Source organism: Macaca nemestrina, chromosome 7 (assembly GCF_043159975.1).
Source record: "Macaca nemestrina isolate mMacNem1 chromosome 7, mMacNem.hap1, whole genome shotgun sequence".
Classification (NCBI taxonomy): Eukaryota; Metazoa; Chordata; class Mammalia; order Primates; family Cercopithecidae; genus Macaca; species Macaca nemestrina.
Window position 1 is genome coordinate 42,660,306 of NC_092131.1, and position 7,666 is coordinate 42,667,971.

General features: G+C 42.3%; 1 long non-coding RNA gene across 1 annotated transcript in view; it reads left to right on the forward strand.

Moving 5' to 3' along the window:
- The window catches only part of LOC139364271 (uncharacterized), a 36,494-nt gene extending 29,717 nt beyond the window's left edge, over nucleotides 1–6,777 (forward strand). Inside the window, exons 2-3 of the long non-coding RNA XR_011625806.1 lie at nucleotides 5,835–5,888; nucleotides 6,142–6,777. This is a non-coding gene — a long non-coding RNA (uncharacterized lncRNA). The remainder of the gene's footprint in view (nucleotides 1–5,834; nucleotides 5,889–6,141) is intronic.
- Nucleotides 6,778–7,666: the final 889 nt, after the last annotated feature.

Here is a 7,666-nt window from a genome sequence, read left to right on the forward strand (position 1 = left end):
AAGACGAAGAAAAATACAATAGTTGACATGAAAACTCAGAACTGCTATGACAATTATAACTTCTGCCATTATTTTATCATTTTCAATACCACAAATGTAAAAATAATATTTTCACTGGGCCTCAAAACAGCCATTTTCATATAAAAAATCTAAAAGCCACAATCAAATGTGAATCAAAACCATTAATATACAATAATGTTTGCATAGTAAAAATATGTTGTCTGCATTTGGTGTTGGTATTTATAAAGAATAGGAGCATCACACAGCCTTTTCTATATGCAAAACATGTTAAGCCAAGCATAACTTCTATTCAGAAGAGTTCAGAGTTTAAGGGAGAATAAAAATTAGTTTCTGTGACTTCATTTTTAAGCATAGTGCATGCGAAAATTAAATTAAAGTATTTTTATATGCAACACTTTGGATATAGAAAAGCTAGTGATTTTTAGACCCTTGCCGGGATAAGTAAGGGCTTATTCCCAACAAACTGTTAATGAGCTACAGTTAAGAATGTAACCTAAGGCTGGGCGCGGTGGCTCACGCCTGTAATCTCAACACTTTGGGAGGCCGAGGCAGGTGGATTACCTGAGGTCAGGAGTTCGAGACCAGCCTGACCAACATAAAGAAACCCCATCTCTACTAAAAATACCAAAAAAAAGAAAAAGAAAAAGAAAAAACATTAGCCGGGCATGGTGGCACATGTCTGTAATCCCAGCTACTCGGGAGACTGAGGCAGGAGAATTGCTTGAACCCGGGTGGTGGAGGTTGCAGTGAGCTGAGATCATGCCATTGCACTCCAGCCTGGGCAACAAGAGTGAAACTCTGTCTCAAAAAAAAAAAAAGAATCTAACCTAAGAAATGTAGGTAAAGAGAAGGGAAAAGTCCAGCAAGAAGTAGAACCAAGAAAGTCATATGAAAAGTAGAAATATTTTAAAATGTGAGGACAATGGTTTACAAGTATATACAAATCTTCCCAACAGAGGCTGAGAAGGTGATAACATGAAAATGCATTTAAATTCAACCAACAGTTATTGAGTGCCTGTTACCTGTAAGATACTGCACCAAATGAAGCACTATCCCTTTCATCCAAAATCACAAAATATTATACAAGATATGGATGCAGATCTCATAAATAATTGTATCATAAATCTGACTGATAGCTTCAATAATGAAGGCATTACAACAGCTAAAGGAACATAGAGAATTGAAATAACTGGATCTTGGGGTGACAAAAGTGGTGGAAGACTCTACATAAAAGGTGACATTTGAACTGTGTCCTAGAAGAGAAAGGAATTTTACTATATATAAAAGAGAATTGTAGTCAGGCATGGTGGTGCATGCCTGTAGTCCCCCTACTCGGGAGGCTGAAGCAGGAGGATCACTTGAGCCCAGGAGATGGAGGCTGTTGTGAGCTATGATTGCACCACTGCACTCCACCCTGGGTGACAGAGCAAGACCCTATCTCAAAATTAATAAATTTAATTTAATTTTAATAAGAGAATTTTGTGGTTATTCTCCATTTAATTTCTCATCCTTTGCACCACCATCTATTCCCCACCTCTCACTGCCCTGCTTCCTAACTAGTAGCCTGCCTTACCTGACTATCCTTGGTGGTTCATTGGCTTCTGGTTGAGTTTGGCCAGTGAAAGACACTGACTGGAGATTAGAGGGCAGGAGGACAGAGAAGTTGGGATATTTCTTCACTGTGCCCATTCTGTTTCAACACTGTGATTCTTACAGTGGCTGCCACCCTCTCTGCCTACATTTCCTACTGATGGCCCCTTTCCCATGGCTCCAACTTGCACTGAGCTATGATGGCAGTGTTTCATCCCGTGGGACCTTTGGGCCTAGGGAAGATAAGAGGTTCCCACTTTGCTAGTCTTTGGTTACCTCAACCACTCTTGTGGTTTCCCTTTACCCTGACTATATCTCTGTAAATTATCCCTTCATTTGAACCATCTGAGCTGAAACCAGTCCTGATCAAAGAGAATAGTATAAGCAAAGACAAGAAGGAACTCATGACTGGGGAAACACAACTGCAATTTAGGTAACATTATAGAGATGGGAATCTAGGAATGATTTTAGAGAACTGGGGCCAGATAATGAGGGCCTTACTATGGAATTTGTATTTTATTCTTGGGTAAAAGAAATCCAATGGGGCCAGGCGCAGTGGCTCATGCCTGTAATCCCAGCACTTTGGGAGGCTGAGGCAGGCAGATCACAAGGTCAGGAGTTCACCAGCCTGGCCAACATGGTGAAACCACATCTCTACTAAAAATATAAAAATTAGCTGGGCGTGGTGGCACATGCCTGTAGTCCCAGCTACTCGAGAGGCTGAGGCAGGAGAATCGCTTGAACCTGGGAGGCGGCGGTTGCAGTGAGCCGAGATCATGCCACTGTACTCCAGCCTGGACAACACAGCAAGACTTCATCTCAAAAAAAAAAAAAAAAAAAAAAATCCAGTGGTGGTTATTGAGTAGGAATCAACAGAACTGTGTTCCAGAAAGATCTCTCTACTAACATGTGTAAGATGGAATGAAGAGGAAAGAGCCTGAAGGCAGGGAAGCCAGGTAAGAAGTGATTGCAATAAGATTCTAAAATGGAGCATTGGTTGGTGGTAGGGAGAATGGATTTCAAAAGGGTCTGCAATAAAATCTACAGGATATGGCAACTAAGTAAGAGAAGGGGCAAAGCAGAAGGGATTTTTAAAGATGACTTCCAAGTCTCCAGCTTGGCAGCATGAGAAAATGGTGACCCTATAACACAGAAGAAGTTGTTCTTAGAATTGGGGCAAAAAAAAAAAAAAAAAACACAACAGAACATTTGGGGCATAATGAATTTGATCTGGACCACATAGAAAGTGAGATACTACAGAGCATTTAGACTGAGATGCTCAGAAAAGAGCTAGACAATAGAGTCTATGTGTCAGGAATGAGGCAAGAACTAAGGATAAAAGCAGCTATTCCAGAGCTGTGGTTCTCATTCCTAGCTGCACTGAGAAGTGTTATAAAAAAGAGATGTCAGGGCCCGACCCCAGATCAATTAAACAGAATTTCTGGGTGAAGCTAGAAATCAGATGTAATTGGCCAGGCGCAGTGACTCACACCAGTAATCCCCGCATTTTGGGAGGTCCAGGTGGGCAGATCACCTGAGGTCAGGAGTTCGAGACCAGCCTGGCCAATGTGGCGAAATTCTATCTCTACTAAAAACATTTTTAAAAATTAGCGAGGCCTAAGGCCGGGCGCGGTGGCTCAAGCCTGTAATCCCAGCATTTTGGGAGGCCGAGACGGGCGGATCATGAGGTCAGGAGATCGAGACCATCCTGGCTAACACGGTGAAACACCATCTCTACTAAAAAGTACAAAAAACTAGCCGGGCGAGGTGGCGGGCGCCTGTAGTCCCAGCTACTCAGGAGGCTGAGGCAGGAGAATGGCTTAAACCCAGGAGGCGGAGCTTGCAGTGAGCTGAGATCCGGCCACTGCACTCCAGCCTGGGCGACAGAGAGAGACTCCGTTTCAAAAAAAAAAAAAAAAAAAATTAGCGAGGCCTGGTAGTGCGCACCTATGGTCCCAGCTACTCAGAGGCTGAAGCATGAGATTCACTGGAATTCAGGAGGCAAAGGTTTCAGTGAGCTGAGATCACACCACTGCACTCCAACCTGGGTGACAGAGCGAGACTCCATCTCAGAAATAAAGAAATATCAGTATATATTTACTCAGATTTAATGGGATTTCATCTGGGTTTTCCAAGAGTTCCCTAGATAATTCTTAGATGCATCCAGATTGAGAAGGACTAATCCAGAGCAAAACAGAAGCAGCCAAGGGTGGACGTTTGAGAACACAAACATTTAAGGTAGGACAGAGAGGTGATAAAGAGCACAAATGATAAAGAACAGCAGATAAAAGCAGCAAAGAGAATTTCATCAAAGGAATGGACAAGCACATCACATGCCACGGAGAAGTGAAAGAAGAATAGGAAGAGGCCTCTACATTTGGTAAATAGGAGGTCATTACTGATTTCTGGGAACACAGTTTTAGTAGTTGCAAAAGCCAAGTTGCAATAGGCAAGGGGTAGATTTTAGATGAGGACCTGGAGGGAGAGAGTGTAGACTACTCTTTCAAGAAGTTTGGTGCAATAGGTAGGAGAAAACAGCCAGTAACTTACATATTAAAAAGGTGGAGAGAAAGTGTTGCTGGATTTTAAGCTAGAGCATATGAGTTGACTATGGGTAAGTAGATAAAGAAGAGAGAATGAAGATATACAGTAGAGAAGAAGTTATTGGAAGAACACGGCCCTAGAGCAGCCTGGGGTGGGTGGCATCAAAATTATCAGTGTAGTAGTCAACCTGGGAAAGGAATACCAAAAAGACAAGCTTTAAGTTGAGTAAAGTTGAGTGAGCTCAAGCCATTATTTTCATTATGAGATGGAAGGTATGAATGACTGCTGAGAGCAAAGACGGTAGAAGGCAAAGGGGCAAGAGGCCCGGAATAGTTACTGACGCTTTCCCTGTGCCAGGCACCATACTGAAAGTCTACCACATTACCTCATTTCGTAATTAAATGTGCTTTTCAAGGACAAATGCTGTCAGATGGAATAAGAAGCAAAAATTAGGCTCACTTTGTCCAATTCCAGCCATCTAGTCACCTTGCCCCTCTGGTACCATTACTAATTAATGGCCCTTTAAAGCCTAGCCTGCAATTTGTTTTAAGTTAAATGCTCATTTCTAGCTGAATAGGAAAATATTTCAGTTATGATAATATTCCTTTAGTTTAGTTTAAAGAAAAGAACCGTAGAAGATCATTTAAGAAAGAGAAAAAACCTATTATTGAGAACACTCCATTAGTGAGAGCAAAGGGAGATGGGGCTTCAAAAAAATAGTGTTTAATGGTCCAAGTTAATGGCAATCAATAAATATTTAGGAAGTGGATTTAACCTGCATATTTTTAAGTTCTTCTTTTAAATGTAAAAAAAAAAAAATGTAACTTTAGATTCCAAATCTATCAATGGCTAGGACTGTGCCACCTCTTTCTACAACGCCTAGGCAATTGTGGAGGCTCAGTGGATGGCAGCTGAGGTTGAGCCATCCTGCATTGCCTGACCCTCCTATTATTATCTATGCCATGTGGTACAGGCAAGCAGACCAGCAAGCTAGAAGGCTTCTAATTTTCCAGATGGTAAATGGGAACCTCTAAATGGGAAACTTGTGACACTGGCTGTCCCTTTCTCTGGGAAACACTTTCCAAAATTGGGATCAATACATTCAGAAGTAGCTGCCAAGAGTTTCCTTCATTGACATCCAAGTGAACCAAGTTGGGATTGGGGGTAGCTGCAAGAAAAGGCAAGAAACATGACCAGCCTGCCTGAAAGAGCCTGGAGAACCCCAGAGGGATGACCCTTCAAGTAGGAGTAAAGTTGGGATGAGGTTGCAGAAGGCTGGTAGAGGTTGGGATAAAATCACATTAGCACCCCTACTTGACTCTCCACGGCTTGAATACTGAACCACTAGAAATTGTTTCCAAAGACCCCTTGCCATAGGCTGCTGAACCATGCCTCTAAAATACTACATTATTCTATCCCTATCCATTTACTATTTTTGTCTAACCTTCTACTATGGTTTTAATGTGTGATACAGTTTGGCTGTGTCCCCACCCAAATCTCAACCTGAATTGTATCTCCCAGAATTCCCTCATGTTGTGGAGGGACCCAGGGGGAGGTAATTGCATCACGGGGGCTTGTCTTTCCTGTGCTATTCTAGAAATAGTGAATAAGTCTCCTGAGATCTAATGAGTTTCTGCTTTTGCTCCTTCCTCATTTTTGTCTTGCCACTGCCATGTAAGAAGTGCCTTTCACCTCCTGCCATGATTCTGAGGCCTCCCCAGCCATGTGGAACTGTAAGTCCAATTAAACCTCTTTTTCTTCCCAGTCTCTTGTATGTCTTTATCAGCAGCACAAGAACGGACTATTACAATGTGTCTCCTCCAAAATTCCTGTTAAAACTTAATCCCTATTGTGCTGGTATTAAGAGGTGGAGCCTTTGGGGAAGTGATTCAGTCACTAGGGCAGAGACCTCCTGAATAGATTAGTGCCTTATAAAAGGGCTAGGGAACTAGCTCAGGCCCTTTTTGCCCTTTTGCCTTATTCCAGGTGAGGACCCAGTGTTCACCCCTCCTGCCACGTGAGGATGCCCAGCAAGATGGCCCTCACCAGATATCAAATGCCAGAACTTGATCTTGGACTTCCCAGCCTCTACAACTATGAGAAATAAATTTCAATTGTTCATACATTACTCAGTCCATGGTATTTTGTTATAGCAGCACAAACAGACTAAGACGCCTACTTATAAAAAACAGACTCAAAATAATCAGGCCCCCTTTTCTTGAACCCAGAACAGCATGCAGTGCTGTGGATACTGGATCCTGGTTTGTATCACTCACCCACTACAATTTCAGCTCCAAGCACATAAGGTAATTAATACTCACTATATTTTTTTGTTTTTTGTTTTGAGACAGAGTCTCCCTCTGTTGCCCAGGCTGGAGTGCAGTGGTGCCATCTCAGCTCATCGCAACCTCCACCTCCCAGGATCAAGCGATTCTCCTGCCTCAGCCTCCTGAGTAGCTGGGACCATGGCGTGCACCACCATGCCCAGCTAGTTTTTTTCTATTTTTAGTAGAGACAGGGTTTCACCATGATGACCAGGCTGGTCTCAAACTCCTGACCTCAAGTGATCTGCTTGCCTCAGTCCCCCAAAGTGCTGGGATTACAGGCATGAGCCACCATACCTGGCCACTCACTAGATATTTACAGAATGTTTGAACCTTGCTTATATGATGCTGCTTTCTTGTATTTCTGCATGTTATTTTTATTTGTTTAAAAAGCTTCTTATGTTGGCAGAGCGAGGTGGCTCATGCAGGCAGGAGGCCGAGGCAGGCAGATCACCTGAGGTTAGGAGTTGGAGACCAGCCTGACCAATATGATGAAATCCCATCTCTACTAAAAATACAAAAATTAGCCAGGCATGGTGGAATGTGCCTGTAAATCCCAGCTACTATGGAGGCTGAGACAGGAGAATCGCTTGAATCCAGGAGATGGAGGTCGCAGTGACCTGAGATCGTGCCACTGCACTCCAGCCTGGGCAACAAGAGTGAAACTCCATCTAAAACAAAACAAAACAAAACAAACAAAAAACGCTTCTTGTGAAATTTTTTTAAAGGTATTACTATATTTTTCATAATTCTTTACATGGAATAGTCAAAGAAAAATTTTGATGCTGTAAGGGTCACTATGTAGATGGTTGGCTAATCTTCTAGTAGACCTATTTCACCTATAGTCCTGGAAGTATTCTAACATCGGCAAACTGAGGGAGTATTAATGTGAAACAGACAGGGCTTTCTGTCGGTTTCCAAAATAAATAGCTTTCAGGTGAAATTATTATGGCTGGAAGACTTTATGGGTGACATCACCTGACATTTACTTGTGTTTTTTTTAGGGAAGCCTCTATTTCTCTCCTAGAGTCTTGTTCTTCCCTCTTACTTACATCCTGGGCAGGTAGATACAAAGCAAACATTTTCATCTCATTTCCACTCCAAAAATCCAAAATGATGACAAGATCAGCAATAGAACCCACACATTTGGCTTTATTGCAGATTCCATCCTACTTAATCTTTACCCA